Here is a 22,323-nt window from a genome sequence, read left to right on the forward strand (position 1 = left end):
CAAAGCAGCCTAAAGGAGAGAAAGCACTGTGGTTCATCTGGTCCCTAACTTTTAGCTAGCATATTTCCTTGCAGCCTGTTCATGCCCAATGCCTTGTGCAGCAGAAGATGGGTTCTGTCTCTCAACAACAGCGTGCTGGTTTCTGCTGGGGTAGAGTTAATTTTGTGCACAGAGGCTATTATTGGGCTGTGTTTTGGATTTGTGCTGAACACAGCGATGATAATCTAAAGATGTTTTTGTTATTGCTGAGCAGGGCTTACACAGAGCCAAGGCCTCTTCTGCTGTTCGTACTGCCACACTGGCAGGAGATATATAGGAGGCTGGGAGGAGACACAGCCAGAAACTGACCAAAGGAGGAGACACAGACCCAAACTGACCAAAGGGATATTCCAGACCATATGGCATCATGCTCAGTATATAAAGTGGGGAGAAGAAGGAGAAAGGGGGGATATTTGGAGTGGTGGTGTTTTGTTCCCAAGTCAAAATTAGATGTGTTGGGGCCCTGTTCAATTGGAGATGGTTGAACTCCTTCCAGCCCTTGGGAAGCACTGAATTAATTCCTTGTTTTGCCTTGCCTGAGTGCGCCACTTTTGCTTTTCCTATTAAACTGTCTTTATCTCAACCCACGGGTTTTCTAGCTTTTGCTGTTCCAATTCTCTCACCAATCTCACTGGTGGGAGAGTGAGCAAGCAGTTGCATGGAGCTTTGTTGATGGCTGAGGTAAACCATGACAAACAGAAATATGCCAGATTTTCTTTTGGTGTTCCTACTCTTTTGGTGGGCGTCAGTGCTGTTTCAGTGCTGTTCCTGAAGCATAGGCAGTAAGGACATGGGAAGACTTCCTGACATAGATGCTCAAGATAGGGTGTTGCCCTTAAAAGTTTAGTATTTAGTCCAGCTGGGAAGGCTGTGCAAAACCCATTGAGGAAGACTGGTGATGACTGGTTGACTGGTGGCTTAGACATTGTTTGCAAAATGGCCATGCATAACAGCTATCTGAACTGTTGACTTGAATCTGTCTGTAGTCGAGGTAATAAGGCAATTAGACACAAAAATCATTAATAATTTAGCTTAATTGAAACCTAACAATACAGATTTCCTCTACGATTTCAAGTATTTCAAATGTCTCTGTTGTTCTAGTACATATGTAATGTGGGAGAAAATAAAGATTGTCACTAGAATTACATTTTAAAGAACTTGAGTTGCTTTTTTCTCATTAATTTGAACTCATGAATTCTCAGAGCTAGCTCTGGTTATATTTTCAGATAAAGGCTCTTTTTGTGTGTGGATAAATTAGGCTGTAAGATGTAACTGGCTGTTGTGGAGTGGGGGTGGGACTTTGATGTAAAAGTCGTGTTAAAGCAGATGGGTGTGCTGAGCATGCTTCAGCCAGGCTAAATGGGAAGAGCAATTAAATGCTCTTCCACATAGTTATTGCTGAAACAACAGGAAGCAGAAATAGCAGAGTAAATAAACTGTGCCATCAGAGAGGTTTCCCTGGAACTGACAGCAAATTTGGAAGCAAAGGGGTTTGTTAGTCGCAGCTGCTGGTGAAAGTCAGAAAAGTTCAGGGGAACTAGGAAAAAGCCCAGTAAACAGCAAAAGCAATGGCTGGGTTGAGAAGCAGCAGAATGATTTTTAGAACCGAAAAAGTGGACAGTAATTTCTGGGCTGATGGGTGATTTACTCTTGTAGTATTCAGGAAAATCAGATGTTCTTTGTAACAAGCAACACAACACCACACAGATACTTGGTGCCTACACTCCTTAGGAAACCAATGGGCTGACCTTAATCTGTAGGGCATTTGAAGCCACATGTTGCATGCAGCAGCTTAGCATGACTCCACCAGCCAAGATCATGGAGCTTTTACACACTGCAAGAAACCAACATCTCCCAGGAAGAAGAATGGCAAACCCACCACTAGCATCCCTCACAGCATTACCACGAAGGATGAATTATACTCATGTCCAGAAGGTAAGGTTCCAGTTCACATTGTTTGCTGGGCTTGAGAGAAATTTGAGCTACTGGGAGAAATGTATCAGCCCTGGGGGCTGCTGGGCATGGTGCTTTTGCAGTACTCTTAACCACCTATCCTGTGATACTCATATCATCTGTAAACACTTATCTCACCTATCTCCTGGCAGGCAGGATTAGAGAGAAAAAAACAAGGGAAAATACCACTCCAGTTGCAACAGTGTGGGAGGATTTAAAGCCATTTGGGAAACAAAAGTAGGAAATGATCACAGCTAAGAAATTGGTGTTTTAAAGGTACTCTCGGAGGACTTTGACTACCATGGTATAAATTTAGTATTCATGGTATTAATGGAAAAATTCTAAACTGAATAGGAAATTAACTTTTTTACTTGAGGTAATGCTGCAGTGGTAAAGTGATCCTAATTATTTTTAAGACTAAATGCTATTGCTAGGGGTAAGTCAGGTTCCAAAAAGAAAGAAATCAATAATACATAGACAGATTTTGATGGTTTCAAATAATAAAACCAGGTAGAGTGGTTTGTATCAAATACAACAGAAAATCCCTTTGGTGAAACATGCATAAGGCTAAGTCTTGAGCAGATACTTCATGCATACAGTTTAATGAATAAAAAGCATAAATCAAATAAGACTGGGTCACAACATAGACAAAGGGATTATACCTAAAATCAGGGCTTTAAGAAATGGGTGGTTGTGCAGAGACATTCAATTGATCTTTTTGGTCTCCTACACGACCTTTTTGCCTCCTGGACTCCGTTTCAGAAATCAGTGGAATGATTTTTTATTAAGTTCAGTTTTCTTTTAACTCATAGCAGCAGTCACTGAAATAATGGCTTTTTTACCCCCTTCTGTACAGTTGATTGGCACATCCTTGTTTCACACATTCATTTTATAAATCTTTTAATGCTTCCTCTGATTGAGTCACGGGAAGATGATCTGAGACAAATGGGCAATCTAATCTTCAGATAGTTAGTACAGTGCCTGGCAGCTGAAGAGAAAGCAAACAAAACACCAAAATATACCAGCAGAGGCACCCATCAACTCAGAAGAGATGATTGAAATGAAGAAAGGGCCAGTGGGCTGTGTGAAATGCTGAGTAGTCCATTACCAAGGTACTGATACCATAACAGTGCAAAAAAGGTGACAGTGCCAGGGAGTCTTGAATGTTCCTAAGTATGGCTACAGATGAACCCAATTAGTTTCGTGCTCATTAGGGCAGTAACAGAAAGGGACCAAGAAAGGCTTGCTGAGAAAATTCTGAAAGGGAAGGAGGAGCAAGCAAGATGTACCTAATGTCTTTCATGAAGGATAACAGGATGGACTATAAAATGTTATCAGCCAGCACACAAGAAAAGAGGGTCAGAGACCTCACCTATTCAGCCAAATGGAAATCTGACAGCAATCAATATCTGGAGCAGATTTCAAAAGAGGTTTTCAGGTGCATAATCTCAACAGAGGCCAGTAGGAATTGTGCTCCTAAATCCTTTACACACTAATCCCTATTTTTTCATAGTTATAAAGAAAAATGTGGCAAGGACTGTAGGTAGCCTGATATTAGCACATATAAAATGTGTAGTGGTGGAATCTCTTTACATTTGAACTCATCACTTGGTAGTTTTGGCTGAGCAGGAGTTTATTATTCATAACTCTAAAATCCACCCCATCTCATTTCATCGTCTAAGCTGTACAATCAATAATTCAAGTATGAATTTTAAGAAGATTTCCAAATTAAGCCAGACACCCTAATGTATAGGACATACCACACCAATTAGTATACACAACAGCTTCTCAGTGAGCCAAGATGAGAGCAGCATAGTGATTTGGAAAATATGAATATCATTATGCTGAAGAGATGCTTAGGGAACTAGGAAGGGAATAAGGTTCAAGCATTGGAATTGCTTTTCAGATGTGACCCTTAATATATTTTGGAGATTTGTATCCAGTGCCAGGCCCCTGTAAATTGACTGACAAATTGATGTGTCCCGTATCACCAGGCTCTTTCATGGGAAACAGCTAAACCCCTAAATACTGTTAACATTAATAGAATTTAAGTCTGATTTTCCAAACAAACTGCTATGGGAATTTTGCCTTTCATTCATATTTTGTGCTCTTCTGTGCTCCAAATTGTGCAGAATTACAGTCCATGAAGACACCTGGTGGAGCAAACAGAAGTAATAACTTCCTGTTCCAGCACTCAACTGCTGAGTTACAAATGAGTTGGAGATGGTGTCAGTTCTGTCTTCAAAGCAAAACCAGGCAGTGGCCATCAGGTTCTTACCTCTTAAGAGCACAGTTGCCTCTTCAAAATGAGGACAATCTGCCATTGGGCTCAGTCCTCAGCTACCTTCAGCTGATGTGTCTGCAGTGGTCTGAGCTCAGAACACCAATATGCACAGAGCATCCAGCTACCTGTAGTATCCAGCACACCCTTTTCCCCAGGTACATCTTACTCAGTTTCAACTTATTCAAATGATCTGGGCAAGGAGGGAACTGCAGTACAGCTGTTTCTTGCTGTGCTGCTTACCTAGTGCTGCATGCTTGTTTGTGACATTTTCTGGGCACTAGATGGCCTGGATGTGGCAGTGGAGAGAACATCATCAAATATGATGCACACAGCAAAATTCCTACTTTGTGATGGTTGATCCAGGGTGCTCATCATAAATTTAAATCTAGGTTATAAGTTACCTGCCTGCTGCATTTTGTAACTGTGACTTTTTAACAAGGCCCATAAAATTCCTTGTAGTTTATGTTTACTTACATGTTGAAAATTGCAAGCTTTTGTGTGCAAAGAAGGGAGAAATCACCTCTCCCTGGGAAATTTGTGATCAATCTAAGGGCAGTGTAACATCACTGGTCCCTACACGGCTCTCTTTCAAGTCAAAATGTGACTGCACTTTTGTGTGTCACAAATGTGATGTATGCATTTTTTGTTGGTTTGGTTGATTTGATTTTGTTGTTTTTGTTAATGGTGGATTTTTTGATTGGTTTTTTCATTATTTTATTTTGTAGGGTTTATTGTTTGGTTTTGTTTGGGTTCTCCCTGTTTTTTCTTTTATTTATTTATTTTTTATTTACTTTTAATTAGTTGCACTCATTGCCTTGTTGGCTTTGTTAAGTGCTAGCTGTTTACATTCATGCTTTTCTGTATTTAAGGTCTTGGACTAAGGATTCTTGCTAGGACTGCTGACCTTATTGATGAGCTAGTTGAGGTGTTATTTTTTTCTTTAATGTGGCTATCCTCTAGCTTGGAGGGATCAAAACAGTGGTGTTGCATGCTCCTTGGTGTCTTTCCACGGACTGACATATAAGTGGATATTCTGTTGCTTGGTCTCTCTTGGTGACCAAACACCTGCAGACTGCTGGCTTTGCTTTTGTTGACCTTGAGCATCCCCCTCTTACAAATTCCTGGGTGTCATTTACGCCTTTTTGAAGAAAAGCATATTTACTTTAAACGATGTATTGAAAGGGAAAGGTCATCCCTAAAGAAATAAAGCTGTTGTTTTATTCAGGGAGGGCAGTATTATTCAGGGTCCCTTTCAGTGTGGACCCTCATTTGCCTCTTTGGCATCCCAGGCCTGTGTATACCAGCCCCTGGGCTAAACAGAGGCTGAAGCAGAATAGTCCATTCAGGCTGCAGAGCTGATCCTGCATGTAGAAGCTGGAGGGAGTGGAATGGCCAAGGCAGAAACCTGGATTTCAGCTCTTCAGGCCATATCTGTACATAGCTGACCTTCATGCATAGTTTTCCTGTACAAAGAATATTGGGCAAGGAGAGGCCACCTGCTTCATCAAGTTGGATCTCTTTGTGTGGCAGACACCTAGATCTCAATGTCCATCAAAACCAGATGGTTTTTATCTGTAAGTGCTAATCACAGGTATATATTTTTATACATGTGTTAGTAATATCTACAGGGCACTGTTACTGCTGCTGTTGTCCCTGTTTTTCTGCTGTACTATCCGGGTTTTTCAGGGGGTCCAATTCAAATGCAGCTATCAATAAGTTTTGGATGCTATTATCACGTTTTATGCTTGGTTTTGGGAAGGCACATGGTTTATGTTTCTGATGTGCACAATATTGGTTTATATCTGGGTTATATTTATTATTATTTATTTATATTATATTTATATTGGTTTTCCCAATAATTTTTTAAGTAATCGTAATTATGTTTTCTTGTCATTTCTGGTCACGTATGTTTGTATTATGCTGCATTCTCAGTTTGGCATTTTCATGCAGTGGACAAGCAGTGCCCACAGTGATACAGTCTCATTCCTTCTTTTCTAAGGCCACCATGTTGGATCTGCTAGCATATACCTTACAGCCATTAACAGCCCAAAAAATCTCAAGGGGATTTTTATGCATCCGTATTTCTGACTTGGACTAAGATTGCAAAAAATCCCCTATTACTATCCTTTCATGATGAAGGCACTTGTATTTTGTGGCTTTTGAAGAATGTATGGTGCCCAATTTGACAGCCTTTTAGGCTGCACCTTTTAAAAATCTCTAGCTGTATTGTTATGATCATAAACTGAACTGCTAATAGTCTCCAAATGCTGACTGCAATTCTTATGCTCTGTACTTTCTTCCCTCTATCTTCATTTTATCATTGCCTGTACAAAGAGCCCATTCCTTTGCAGCTGTAATTAAGCTCTCAGTTTCCAGTCCTTCTCTGACAGTGATTATCATGTCTATTTTTTGTAGTTGCTGAAGCTGTCAGTCCTCAATGCTTCCCAAGAGCCATGTTCGGGTTCACAGAAGCAGGAAGCAAGCACAGAAGAAAGTCCCAGAAGTCGGTCATCAGTTTAAAGATAAGGTCTGATCAGGGAGACATGGCTGCTTAGTTGCAGAAGATTTAAAAGCAGCATATGGTTCATGTTCTGGATATAAACAGCTTACACACACACCCTGCCACCACACACGTGCTCCAGCTGTCCCCCTAAGCGCACATTGTAACAACAGCACAAGCACTCCTGGTATTTTCCCCCAAGTACTCTTCCACCCGTTTTAATTTCAGGAACTTTCTCAATTACATGTGGGAGGGGTTTTTTTCACAGTTACTAATGCTTTCTGGATTTCTGCTGCACAATCTGATGCTTTTTCTCCCTTGAGGCCATTTAGATGTTGAGCTCCCATAAAAACAGCCCTGGTAAACCCTCAGTGAGGCTTCAGCCCACTACTCCATGGGTTTCTTCTGTGTCTGGCTCCATCTAGCACTGTGAATCCCAAAAACTACCATTTCCTCTCAACTCAAATCTCACCTATAGCAGGAGTCCTAAACTGCTTGCTCATTAATCATGGGGAAGCTGCCCCATGGCTTTTGTCATTTTTGTCTCTCTGAAGTTTTTATCATATTTTGTTTGCAAGTGAAGGAGTCTGAGTAGCACTCTGTGTTCAAAATGGGGGTGAACTTTGAGGTTGTATTGGGGTTCAACACTATTCTCTATCTGCTCCATAAAACCTCCTATGATTTTACTCAGCATTTTCTAGGATTAAGCTGGTGTTTTCATGGTGTTGCTTCTGACCGTTACAGCCAGCTCAGAGCTCATGTTGTTCACTTGAGTCTTGCATCACTTTTTCCAAGGTGCATCACCTTACATCTGTTTCCAATGGGTTTCATCTGTCATTTTATTATCTAGCCTCTCCACCTTCAAAAATAATTTGGTAAATCTTTGGTCAGCTCTTGTTTTCACTAGCCTGACCAACTTCATTGGGTTTTGAGACCTTTTCATTTTATCAATTGGTCCTTTTTCAGACTGTTTATATATGTGGGGAACAGCACAGCTCCTAGCACATAGTTTTTAAGAACTCCATCAGTGATCTCCATCCACATCAAGGACAGCCATTACTTCCTACAACTTGCTTTCTAGCTTCAACTCATAACATATCCAGGCACCTCCCCTTACTAGAGCCAGTTTTCCAGCTAAATTGATCCATAATTCCCATTTGTCCCCGATCTACTTTTAAAGAATCAGAGCAGGTGTTTTCCCCTCTATGCTAGGGGAAATGGGAGAACACATTCTCCCAATAGGAGAACACGTAGGGCACCAAATGGCAGGAGTACCAAAACCAAGAATGTGATACGAATTTTGTATTCAAAATAAACACAATACATTGTCACATAAATGATTGCCCTGCTATCATGAAATATTCCTCTATTCTCTAAGAACAATTAACTACACAAAGTTTACAGTACTGGAAGGCATTCACTTACAGACAATGTAGAACAATTTGCAGACGAGGTTGATTGCGCTGGCAGGGTTTAACTGAAAAATAAAACAGAGATACACATTGATTGAAGCTATCTAAATAAAACATGAATGGCTTCTAATGAAAACAGCAGGCAAAACAGCACTTTGAGGCCTCAGCAACAACATTTTCCTCAGTATGGGTTGTGGAGTAGCCAGAGCAAAAAAGGTTCCTTAATTTAGCACATTAAAGTACATATTTTCAAGTTTATGGATTTATGAAAATACCTTTGGTATTATTCACCCCTCTCACCTCTAGACATTTCAAGTAACAATTTTACAGATTTTTAAATGTCCTGATAGTATAATCAATGGGGTGCTGTAGGTTATGTCAGAAGAACTTCCACATCTCTGTAACACAGACAATGCAGCTCACTATGCAGCACCAAAAATCACCTTATGCTCTCTCTGCCACTCTCCTTAAGAAGGTGCTCATCAGCTGGGGAAAACAGGTCCATGCTTCCTTCAATCTTCACTGGCTTTTGTGGAACTACTCTGATTGTCTGGCTACTGGTGCCTGGTGATGGATGGAAAATTAATCTGAGACGTGCCTGTGGCTCTTCTCAAATATGAGTGAAATAGTTTTATTAATTTGATCTAGTGGGTTTTTATTTGACACCCAAGCATTTAATTTCTTCTGTATTATTCCACTTCCTTTGACACTGGCATGCAGTTCCTTCCAGCTACCAACAGATTTCATTATGCTTCTGTTTACTTATGCTTTAGGATCATTAGTGAGGCTGTTGACTAAGTCAAGACCTGCCAGTAATCTCTGTGTTATGCTACCTGACAGTGCCTCTCTGGTTTATGTGCAGCTATTTAGCATTACCCTTAGCCATGGACATTTTGCCAGCTCTCAATACACTTGAGAACAAAGCTGGTGAATAATTTATTAACAAATTTGTGTCTTACGTTCCTTCATGAAATACGTATCAACCGCCTGATTGTTACTGATTTGTTTTTTCCTTGAAAAATTTCAGGAAACGCTTAATGCAAACATGTTTTAGTGTGTGGGTTGTTGGCAAAATTCATTAATACAATCTAGACTAATACTTTCTGTGATATGATTCTGTTTATATATATTTATTCTTTATGAGATGTGTCAGAGATGCTACATTTCTTTTACCTTTATGTGTTCAGAGATAACTCTGTTGGTAGTGGCTCTTTCTTCTTTTTTTTTTTTAAATTATTTGTATCTCTGCAAAGGACTCCCAATCTCTTACTTTTGTTTTCCTTCTGAAAATGTGTACCATATTCACCTTTCACTAATATGTTGATCAGTTCCTGGTTGTTTTTCAGTTTTTGGTAGTAATTGCAGTGGTATAGTAGAAAATCAGGCTGAATTTTTTCTTGAAACACTTCTCATTGGGAAATTGATTTTTTATTATATTTTTTAAAAAGAAAATAGCTATTCAGTCACTAATTGTTTTGTCCTTGTTAGAAAGCTGATTTTAGTTGATCAAACAAAATGTATTTTTCAAGGATTCTTGTGAAAAAATTACAAGAGTAGCTGTTTTTCTTCTTCTTATGTTACTTGGGTGGGAAGGTGAGAGGCAAATCACTGTAATACCCTGAGATCATCCAGAACCAGTGATTTGCATATGTATGTATATTTCTCTAATATTAATACATGCATTTCTTAGTTCCCAGGACTCTTCCTTAAAATCTTTTTTTCTCCTTCCTTTTCCTTTTAGTAAATGCATGCCCTTCCATAGAAAGCAAGACTTTGCTGAAGCCTCTGTAATATAAACTGATACAATGCATAGAGGGAAAAATACATCTCAGTTTGAACTCTATTGTATTCAGCCCATTTGGACTTGCCCTGCACTTTCAGGTTGATATAATATTTTTATTTTATCACCTCAGAGTCACAAGCTCCTAAGCAGAGGGTCTATCATGGCCCAGAAGGAGCTGCCTCTCACAGGTAGGTGTAACAATGCCTGGTCACCAGCCAGTAACCACAACCCAGCCTTCTGCTGAGAAAAGGACATTTTAATTCAAGTGCCTAAGAGCAGCAATGTCGGTGAAAAAGGTTGCTATACAGTGACAGATGCTTCACCACCAGATCATTCAGAGAGGATGAAAAATAGCAGGGGGAAAAAAAAAAGCCCAACAAAAACAGCACAACAAAATTCCCAACAAAACCAAAAATCAAACAAAACCCAGACTTGAAGCACAATGTTGCACTACTTCAGTGAATGTTCTATTTTCAGAAGGCACTAAAGAAGCTGAAGCACAATAGGCAATGATTTTTATATTATTCACAACAGAAAGTATTTGTAGAATAATGCAAATACACAGTGGCAGCCTGCAGGCTGCTGTTGAAGGGTAAATGTTTACAGGGATGCTGGATGTGAGGCTGTATTGGGTTTGCATGGCACAGTTCCCATAGTGGATGGGGTACAGGGGTGGCTTCTCTGAGAAGCTGCCAGAAACTTCCTCTTTGTCTGGCAGGAGGGAGTGATGGGAGGAAGGTGTTTTTAGGATTTCATAGAATCAAGGAATAATAGAATAACCCAAGTTGGAAAGGACCTATGAGGATCACCAAAGTCCAGCTCCTGGCTCTACACAGCACACCCCAAGAGTCAAACTATGTGCCCGAGAATGTTGTCCAAATATTTCCTGAACTCTGTCAGGCTCAGTGTTGTGACCACTTCCCTGGGGTTCCTGTTTAGTGTCCAACCACACTATGGCAGAAGAACCTTTTCCTGATATCCAACCTCAACCTCCCCTGACATGTCATTCCCTCAGGTCTTGTCACCAGAGAATAGATCAGTGCCTGCCCCTCCACTTCTCCCATGAGGAATTTGGTTTACTTCTCATTTTCCTCTCCTGATTTTGGTAGGTGAATGTCAAATGAGTGACATTTGGTTGGTGAATCTCTTGGTTTTTGATCATGCACTTGAAGAAACTCGAAGGCAGAGGTGCTTTGAGAAACATGGGATGTAGGAAAAGAAAATCCAGGAGAACCTGGGTTTTCATGACTGGGGAAAAATTTCCAAGACGGTGTCATTTTCCATTGATAATTTACTTGCTTGAACATAGAGTTTAAACCTGACATTTAGAAAAACCAGATAATGCAGCTCTACTGGTGAAGAAAAGACAAACACCTACCTTTGTAAGAGTCCCTACTCCAGTCACCAGTGACCCACACAGGAGCCTTAGGAAAGGCTAGTGGAAAGGGACACATGCTAATGTGCACAAGCTTGTTTTTAACCTCACTGCCATACCCAATGGGTAACAAATTGTCAGAGCATTAATCTTGCTCCAATATTTTAAATTCTTTATAAAAATTTAAGCTGTGTTTAAAATGCATGTATTATAAGCTATCCATATATTTAAACAATGAGGAAGTTAAAAAAGAAAAAAAAGTGAGGTGATTTTGAAAGTCTTTTAACTGCCAAACTCTTCCCATCCACCTCACAATAGCATGGGATAGTCAACCTTCCCACTTACTGAAAGAAGTGATTTTTTTTCTTTGCACTTTTTACAAGCTAAAGCAAAGCTGCTTTCCCTGGCATGGGGTAGAGGTCCAGGAAAAGAGATGTTCCCTCACATTTGATTGAAGGATCTTGGAGAACTTATAAAGATTTTGTGACTGCTCTTAGAAAAATATGAATTTAGAAACCACCTTCTTTGGGGATGGGTCCTTGGCTTGTGCAAACTGTCAGAGCTGAGTTGAAATCAGTTATGCAGTGTGGCATTTTGCTTCAGTTCCTTGCTATAAGTCATTAAATCCCAAACTGAATGGTTGTGTCAAAACCCTTGAACCACCTGCTCATCTAGAAAAGCAGCAAAGTCTAAGGATTTAGCTATATTAGATGCACACGTGAAGATAATGCTGGGAAATTAAAATCCTGCTTGGGTGAATTTGTGCATTTTGATTCTGGGAGGAAAAGAGGGCATATAAATGATTTGTGTGCAAGACCCATTGCCTTTCAGTTCAGCTGGGATCACCACATATAATCTTTAGCCATGAAAATCCTTTCCAGCTGCCATAAACTTCTCTGTACATACAGACCTTCATAAACTGCTCTGTACATACAGACCGTACAGTGTAGCTGCAAGTAACAAAAAGCATGCTAGCGAGGGGCATATTTTTATTTTTCTGGTTTGCCTTAAAATCACCAGAAGCCATGGACAGCAGGAACAGGGATTGATGTTCCCTTTCTCTTCCAGTCTGAGAACTGGAAGACATCAAATGAAACTAGGGAAGGCTAGTTTTGAAACAAAGAAAGGAAAACCTCCTTCGTGGCACTTGGCATTAGAATGGGGGACTCATGGCCACAGAACAGTGGAGCTGCTGGTGACCTATGCACATGTGAAAAAACACAGGACACATTCAAAGACAAGAACCACTTTGAGAGTTGTCAAATGCCTTGCCTCCCACACCAGGTGTAGCAATATCCCCTGCTGCATCTATAAGAGCCCTCTGGTGATGCACCACCTTGTGCCTGCCCTACCCATATTTCATTAGGGCAGATACCAGAGTGATCAGCAGATCCAGTACCCATTTTATTATATTCTGGTTGTTCAATGTTGTAGTTCTGCAATATGACTCTTACATTGTTGCCTAATGGCAAATTGTTTGTACAGTGGATGGACAAAACCATTCTCTTGAGAACTGAACTACAAGGGATATCTTAACCATCTTCTTCTAGCTCTTTAGCTTGCACTTGAGTTTTGCCTCTGCATTCAGTTGTCTCTGTTTGTGGAATTCACCCAGACTCATGAGTAGCCTCGTGTTAATGGAAGCTGCACTTTTCTGTGGATAAATTATTTAGGGGGAGGAGGAATGGAAGTCCCTTCAGATTGTTCTAAATTGAGGACTAGGACTTTTAAAAAATAAATAAAAAGAAAAATAAGTGAAGAGTTAGCCTAGCAACAAAAGATTAATTCATCAAAATAAACACACCTCAAGGAACAAAACATTGTAAGAGCATCCATAAGCATACCTCTATCAGCAGACTTGAGACAATACATTTCCATGGGAGGCTAATGTAAAGAAATATATTTCCCCTGTGAAAAAATCTGTGATAATATCTGCTTGTTTGACCATTTTTCAATCAATCACTTTTTAAAATGTGTCATTGCCTGCCTATATGGTTTGTTCAGGTTGAGCTCTATATGTACTCCTAATTCATGCTCCATTCCCATGGCAGTCAAAAAATCACTGTCTGATTATATCCTAAGTTGGGAATTCAGGCTTCGACTCGTTTTGTTGTTTGAAGGATTCCTTTTCTTTTCCTTCTTCTCTTTTTTCCCTTTGGACAGATCTTCTTGTTGCCACAGGCATGCAACAGAAGTGATTCATTCCGGATGGGGGAAATCAGTTTTGTCATGATGGCAAGGAAGAGCAGGCTTAGGTTAGTATAGGAATTACATCTTGTAGGATTTATATTTTTATTATATATTTGTATATACTTTTATTCTATCCTATCCTACATAAATTTATTATGTACTAAAGTAATCTAGCAGAAATTAGATTATCCTGATTTTGCTGATGGTTACTGAAACTCCCTGAATATCACAGAGCAGAACCTCATCTGATGTAGGAAGCCATTGCATAGGTGGTCACAGAAACTTTTACAAGTTCTGGTTCAGCCTCAAAGATTTGAAGACTCTCTGGCTTGTTTTATGCAGCACAACTTCTGCTTGGAGGCATTACACATTTTTCCTTGGTGCAAATAGATTTTTATCCTCAAGTAATCCTGTTAATTTTCCCACTCCTCTGACCTTGCCCAGAAGTGGCACAGCATCTAGAAGGAGCCACAGTTTCTCAGTAAGGGAAATTAATTCTCCATGCCACCCATTCCTGAGCTTTCCAAAAAGAAATTTGGTGACTGGCAAGATTAAAGTAGGGTTGTTTTCTGAAATGTCAATACCTGCACTCTAAGAAAAAGAGCGAATGCAAGTCATTTGACTTAGCCCACCAATGATATTTAGTTACCACAGAGAAAATGCATGCTGCATTTAGTTATTCATAGTCCTGATTGTACAAACCTATTCCTTTGCATTGTGATGAGCTAGCCTGGGTAACCAGACAGGGGTGTCATAAAAAGGGCCTCGCAACAAAAAACCTGTGGCCAGGTTGGGGTCAAGTCATATTTCGTTTGTTCTCTTTGAAATGAAGCAAGCACTTACTTGGTAGGGTTGATCAGACTGATGTATTAGACTATAAGAATGCTAAATAGAAAAATTAATGAGAGATTATCACCATGACCTTGGATTTGTAAGAATTATTAGGGGGCACCTGTGTTACACCAACTTTTGGCCTGTTTCCCTTTCTGAAGATAGGCTGAGCTGGCTTAAATGGGAATTGAGAAAATCCAACTCTGAGTATTTTTTCAAAAATCTGAAGAGCAATACACACAAGCACAATTTCATAGTACCAGCTCTACAGCTAAAACAATGCATTTCATCATGTCAAGATCCACTCTTCAGGCAACCTTTGGAAAGTGGTTGTACCCAGCAGATTAAATTCTCAAGGATACAGGCGAACTAGATTGGAACTAGCTGTTCTTTAATGTCCCTTCCTACCCAAATAATTCTATGATTCTACATCTTTTGCAACTTATCTCAAGCCTGTGATCTTCCTTGCTCTTCAGGCTGTTCCTTGAAATGAACATCGAAGGATTTTTGAGGTCTTTTCACTGGGATTCAGAGTCCCATGTGTCCCACAGCCTGTCTTAAGCTTTTCTTTCAAAGCCTGTCATAAACTCTGAGCATGGCCTTTTCATATCTACACCATCTACTTCACAAGAATAGGGGGTTTTGCCTAATTTCCTGGGTTTTATAATACCTTTCTGTTCAACTGGCCAAAAGACACATATTTTATTTAGAGGAAAAGCTTTCCTGTTCCTGTTCTTGCCTTCAACTAATACTTAGACTAACACCACTTCGCAGTGACCATGGTGAGCCTGTATTTTGGTCCATGTATTTTTTAAGAGGCTGACAAGGAACATCTGTCCAGGCAGGAAAAAAGCTGTGGAAAAAGTTACGGGGATTAAGTTTTCTGCATTTTACATTATAATGACATTTCCAATCACTTGAGAACCGCATGATTGCCTTTCATAGCTCCTGGGAATCTTGACTCAGTGAGTGAGAAATGTACTTTTAAATAATGGCACTCGTTCTAGATTTTCTCCTTAAGAATGCATCGGACCTTAATGAATCAGCTTCTTCATGCAATCCCAATCACAGTGTAAGTCTGCCCTCTGACACTGCCTGCATGCAAATCCTTCATGCATTTTCTCAGCAAACTGAATTTTTTTAGTGAAAAGTCCACAGGTAGCTGTCATTTTCAGTAGCTCTCCTGGCCTGGAAGTTCACTGCCATTTTGTCTCGGCTTTTAATTTGGTTTTCCTATTGATCCTAGGATTTTGGCTTTCTGATACCATAGCATTCTTCATCAACAGCAACCATATTCCTCCCAATGTTGAGGAAAAACTCCTGAAACTAGGGGGAGGAGAGGAAACATGGCAATGGTCATTCAAACAATCTTTTGTCTTGTACTTTAAAAACATTAATTTACATTAACATATGCAATTCCATAGACAGCTCTGAGCCTTTTCAATCTTATAAACCTTATGGTTGACCATGGCTCTTACTAGAATTTAGACTATGCAGCCAAAACACCAAGGTGAGCCTGATTTGTAAGATATCTGGAACAAAGGGACTCCTTCCTTTCCTTCCTGTTGGGGGTTTGGGGGGTGGAACTGCCAGGAAAAAGCTGCTTTGAAAATTTGGTTGTCTAGAGGCTGAAACAAGGAGATCATACTTTTGGAAAATCTAACCCCAGTTATTACATCATGCTAGTACAAGAGGGGAGCTAAAAGCTAGAAATTAATTAGCATTTAAACCAGCTATAAAATCACAGAAATGCAAGGTATAGTCTTTGAAGTTTAACAATGAAAAACATCCGATTCCTACTTTTATTTCCTGGTTTTATACAGAAGACTTAAATTTTATATGAGGTTGTTTTCCCATTGCACATTACTACTCCTGCACATTTCCCATCTCCCCAAGCAGCACTGGTGCCTCTGCACTGCTAAATCCATCAGAATACTGAGAACATGGGTCTGGAACAAAGAATGATCTACTCTAATTACTTTTAGAAATAATTGTACTTAAGAAGCAAGTGTATTTATTATTAATTGTTATGTTTTCCTTTATCCATACATAATGAATTTATTACAGTTGGGCAATTTAGTACACCCTTGTTTTCAATTTAAGTGGATTCCTTTTAATACCCATTTTTAACCTTCAAGCTGAAAGGTTTGATATTCCTTTGAGAGTTGTGTTTTTCTTTTTCCATATTACACATTTATGTGTCTGTCTCTGTTGTGAAAGACTTGGATATTCCAGGTGGTTATGAGGCTAAAAACCAACTAATTTATGCATGCAATAAGATAACTTATTATAAAAGCTTGTCAAAAACATAGAACTAGAGTCAATGTATTTTTGAACTTTGAAAGCTACTTTCATGTGGAAAAGAGTTTTTAAATTTTAGCTGAATGCAAAGTCATTTTTAAAAAAGTCAGTTTTAAAGACAGGAAATGTTACTAATTCTTATTTCTAAAAAGAAGAAATTGTTGATATGGACTTTCTAAAGACAAGACTACAGCAGCTTGGAACAAAGCCAGGAATGTTTAGATCAAAAAATTAAGGGGAAGCAGAATTCCTATCAATGTGCTGAACTAATTTTTTTTCAAAAATAATTACAATCAATCATCAAATCATGATTATACATTATTTAAATGACTCTTTTTTTCTTGCCACTAAATATTTTTAAATCTCTCAAAATTTAGAAATGCCAGATTTAAAACACACTGAATAGAACAATAAATTATGCCATTGTTTCAATGTCTCCATAGAGGTCAGAGTATATATCCATACTGATGATTACAGGAACTTACTCCCACATCCTCAGCCAACTTGGACATTGCTGCTGAAGTCATTGGGAACTGGTTACCAAAGTACCTTGGTGAATGTGCTTCTTAGTCCTCTTGTCAGAGCAAGACTGTTTTGGATATTTCTGACATCTTCCTTCAGATCTTTCTACAGAATTAGGTAGATGCATTAAAAAAATCACCAACATTTAAAGAATCTGGGGAAAAAATCATGTTCATCTCATCTCTTTCATGATTCTGTCATGCATTTTTCTGTAGTTACGTTTCAGTAGGAATATTAAATCATTTGGCTTTAATTAAGTTTTATTAGACACTAGCTACAAGGGGCATGATAGATTAAGACAATTGTCATAAAACTATGTAAAAAGATCCATGAGAGCTTGTTAAAGCTGTGTTTCTTCTCTTTTCATGACCAAGACTACAGCATTTCAGTCAGGCAATCTACTGGCTGTTGTTCATATTTTCAGCAAGAGGTTTTCACAGAGCTGAAACTTCTAAGGGTTTAGGAGGTGGCAGGCCTATTCAGCTTTGCTGATAGGTCATTAAATGCAAACATCTACATTAGCACAGCATTAAAGTTCAAAATTGAAACACACATAATTCGTGAAAACTGAAAGATGAAGTTCCCACACTGATGTTAAATCTATCGTACTGCTCAGGTTATGCACATTCAATTGTATATTGAATTGCAGAAACCAAGCTTCTGAGTTAATATCTGCACAGAATGGCCAACTTCAGCACAGAGCCTTAGCAGCTGAATGAACCAGCCCAACTCTTTGAAAAGTGAACCTGGACCAAGGGGAAGAGACGTGGGGAAGAATGCCCAGAGGTGTGAGACTACAGCTCACATCTGACTTTTGAGCTCTCTCTGCTCTGAAAACACAAAGAAATGTTCCTGATACATTTCTCCACATCCTTGCTGAAAGGTTTTGTCCTCCCTTCTGCTCAGACACAAAGCAGTTCAGACAAACAAACAAATAAAGAAGTTTGTTGCAACAAAATGCCTGAGAGATGCATTTTAGGACAGGAATTTTATTTCCTTGGTCTTGAGCCGGCAACCTGAGCCTGTCTAAGCATTTCAATACATGACCTGTACTAGGGCCTGGGGCACCGGCCATGCTCCTTGAATAAAAAGGGCAAACTGACTTCTGCTGCTAATTTAAATCACAACAGAAGGCAGCTAAAGAGTTAGGGCCCTGACATCGTGGGGAGTAGTGCTATCTTGAGTACCCCAATTTCATCCCAGCCTTTCACGTCTATTTATTATTGCTGCTTTCTTTGTTCTCCAGTCCTGGAGCTTCCAAAATTCAAAAATGGTGAAGTCTAGATATAAACAAGAAGAAATACAATAGTTTATTTCATTACCTGAAGCTGGCACTTTTGGTGGGGAGACTAAAAGACCTTCAGTCAGCTGTCAACGAGATGACTCAGTCTTTTGCTTAAATGCTGTGCAAAAGTCTCCTAGGCTTTTGATTTGTACCTAGGATTTATTAGTGTTCCTATTACACACCACATACACACACTCACCTTTCCCCACCCACTTAAAGCTCAAAGACTTGAGTTGTATCCTCAACAAGGATATTCACAAAGCATTTAGTACTTGCAGGACTTGAGCTGTATAGGATAAGGAGAAAAAAAAACCCAACAAAAAACCCAACCAACAAAAAAACCAAACCAGACAAACCTGTAGTCTAACATTACCCAAGAGATGGTGATGTCAGCCTGTTTAGCTTCTTGCACAATTGTGTAAGTGAACATTTTTGTCCTTGTAAAACTTGGTGAATTGTTTTCTGGCTTGCATATGGCCCATTCATTTTTATAAAGCCAGCATTTCATTTTTTGGGTCTGATTTTGGATTATTCAGGCTTTACTTTAAGCTGCATAAATCCAAGCTCCAGTCTAGTTTGACAAATTCCAATTTCACTTCAACTTCACTGGAATGGAGCCTTTCTTGAAAATTATTTTACATTATGAAACATTAAACAAATGTAAAAGGAATAATTGATACACATATCACATGTTACCAAAACAAAATGTCAAATTATTATACACTCAAGTAGCTCTAAATTTTGTTTTGCAAAGTATTTCTTATTTTTAGGTGTAATCCCTCCCCCCCAAGTTAAAATGCCATAAATTCCTGCAGAAAAGACATGTAAAAACTCTATGTTTTTCAACTGACTGACTTACAATGGATTAAAACAGTGAATTGTGTGAATAAGGCTGCTAGTTGACAATTTAAATTTAAATGTAATATATTTAACTTTCAATTTTCTACTGAAGTTTAGACATTTTCTGTTTGGTTACCCAAGCAAATCTAACTATGCTACACTACTGCTATCAAAACTGTGGCCAATGTTCATATTTCCAGTGTCAAATGAGGCTCAGTGTAGGCTGCAGTTTTTTTCTCTTGAATGTTTTTTTTTTTTAAACTTAAAAGCAAATTTGTTTTGCTTTTGGCCTATTTAGAGTTTGTTTTTCACTATTTCAAAGCGCCTTGGAAAAGCACATACATTTGCATGAGTGTAAATATAATTTTGCATTTTCATGTGCATTTTCCAAAGCTAGTATCTGTGCCCCATGACTGGAATAATACCCTCTGTAATTTGGTTACTAAGCTTCCAGTCCTGGGTGTCCAAGAGTGAGCTGCAAGAGATGTGACACCCTCAGAGTTGCTGGAGGCTAGTAAGGGCAACAGCCCAAAAAATGGCCACAACCCCATCACAAGATACAGGAGTCTTCACTAACATCATAAAACTTGATCACAAGGGGGAGAAACTATGAAGCAATTATAATACCCTATGCAGTTTGGATTGAACTGTGCAGGATGGCATTACTCTGTCCTTGTGCCTCTCTTCTCCAAGCCATAGGGAAGGATGCACTCGGAAGTCAAAATGCTTCGTTTTATAGAGGAGTGCACTCCTCCCAGCCTTCAGCTCAAGCTCCAAAGAGATTCAAAGAGTCAGAAAAACAGGTAAATCAAACTTCTGAAGAGCAACTACCTGTTCATTGAGTGATCAGCCTGCACAAATTGTTGGCATGTGATAGCCCAGCAAGAAGACACTGAGATTGTTACAAAGGATGTCAAACCAAAACAAAAACCAAACAAAAAATCCCAAACCAAGACAAAACAAAACAAACCCCACAAAAAACAAACAAAACACCCCCAAAACCAACAAATAAACAAAAATCAACAAGCAAACAATCAAACCAGCCAAACAAACAAAACAAACAACAACAACAAAAAAACCCACCCAAAACAAAAACCCCCTAAGACAAACCCAAACCTCAGGATTTGAAAAATGCTTGAAAGCTTTCTACCTGAGGGCATGAATCCGTGCCTAATTAATGAGGAAAATTTTCCTAGGTACAAATTATCCTCTAACACTTTTGCTCTGCATTTTCTTCTGTTGTCATCATTTGCATCCCATTCTGGATGCCCTGTGGGCATATGGGACAAGCAAACAGTCTAATCTAAAATGCTAGATTACAGCATTATTTTCACAAAAATCCTTTCCTTTGTTAGTTTCCTAAAATATGTGTATGTTTATCTATGCTGTGGTGCATCCAAGATGGTAATTTTTGTGCACAGGTTTCTGTATATTCCTGTCTCATGGAGGCCCATACAGAAACAGTGTTCACAGGGTTATATAAAAATAGCATCCTCATACAGAGGTGGGGTATACATTTCAGGAGGTCACTTTTTGAAGACAGACAATGAATGTTGAATGAGGAATAAACAAATACTTGAGCAAAGCAGCACACTGAGGACTTCACAAAAATATGGACAGTAAAACCCCCTAAACTCCTCCAGGAGGTATTTATAGACAATTTAGGCAGGAACGCTTTTCTGGTTTGCATTCAAGTTCAACAGCAGCATTCCATAAATAGGCTATACACACAAAAGAAAAGCATAGCTGAAGCCTAAAGATAGAAAGCTGTTCTTTCAGAGTTGCAGATTTATCATTAGCTCAGTTATAGGAAACCTTATTTGGGTGACTTGCAGTGGCAGAGAGGTGACAAAGGCAAACTCCTTGATGTTCAGTGTCTTCAGAGCACTCATATAGGTAACACACTTTCTCCACTTTCTGCCTAGTTTATTGGATTTTTAAAAACTGGATGCTCTTAAAGATAAAATTACTTCTTTTGCTAGGAAATACCATAAAAACAAGAGCTCCACATTAAGACACAAAACAGCTCCACATTAAGACACAAATCACACAAGCTCAACAGGGCATATCCTCCTTTCAGTTCTAGCAGTATTATTGTGGCATACAAGAGTTAATTCAATTAACTTCATCTTTGCAAAGACAAGAACATGTGTTGGCCTAGACACCCATAGCACCTCTGTGGAGTAATGTCAGTGGTCTCATCAAGGCAGGTTGCAATGATAATTATATTGTGGTGGGTTGACCTTTGCTGGCTGCCAGGTGCCCACCAAGCTGCTCTGTCACTCAGCTTTCTCAGTTAGACAGAGGGGAAAAAATATGAAAATATCTTGTGGGTTGAGTTAAGGACAGTTAAGGACAAACACTTGGCAATTACTGTCATGGGCACAACAGATTCTGGCAAAATTAATTCCCCCAAGTTCACTGATGGGCTCAGTTTTGGCCAGCACTGAGGCCTTCTTGGAGGTATCTGGAATTTTCCGACACGGGGACAGCTCCTGATATCTTCTCACAGAAACCACTTCTGCAGCTCCCCTACTGCCAAAATCTTGCCATGTAAACCTTATAAATACATGCAAATCCTGCAGGTCCCAGTTGAAAAAATCTCCAACTTGCATCAGAAATAATCTGAATTTCTGATGGGACCCCAGGCATTAAGTTGTGCATTTTCCAGAAGACGTCCTGGAAACAGGCTGTATAAGTGTCAGGCAGGTCCTGGACAGCAGCAAATTGAAGTGTCTGATGGGTTTGGTGCTGGAGGTAGTTTTGTGGTGTGTGAAAGCCTTAGAGGTAAGTCCTTATTTTCCAGAAGCAGTCCAGTGTGACTTTATGCAAATCTTAGTTGTCCATCTGGAATATAGGATGCATAGCATTTCTCTGCTTGATGCTGGTGCACTGAGAATCATTGCATTAAAGGTCATCCATGCAACACTAAGATAAAAGGAAATCTAAATATAGAAGACTGAAAATAAAGGTAAGAAAGTGTTCCCCTGTATTACATTTCCTCACTA

The 22,323-nt window shown here is 39.3% G+C and overlaps 1 long non-coding RNA gene across 2 annotated transcripts in view; it reads right to left on the minus strand.

Moving 5' to 3' along the window:
- The window catches only part of LOC146437960 (uncharacterized), a 60,892-nt gene that overhangs the window by 1,632 nt on the left and 36,937 nt on the right, over window positions 1–22,323 (minus strand). For both annotated transcript variants that reach the window (XR_014852007.1, XR_014852006.1), the window contains one exon: window positions 8,202–8,253. This is a non-coding gene — a long non-coding RNA (uncharacterized LOC146437960). The remainder of the gene's footprint in view (window positions 1–8,201; window positions 8,254–22,323) is intronic.

This window comes from Lichenostomus cassidix, chromosome 4 (genome assembly GCF_008360975.1).
Source record: "Lichenostomus cassidix isolate B80296 chromosome 4, HeHo_3.0, whole genome shotgun sequence".
Classification (NCBI taxonomy): domain Eukaryota; kingdom Metazoa; phylum Chordata; class Aves; order Passeriformes; family Meliphagidae; genus Lichenostomus; species Lichenostomus cassidix.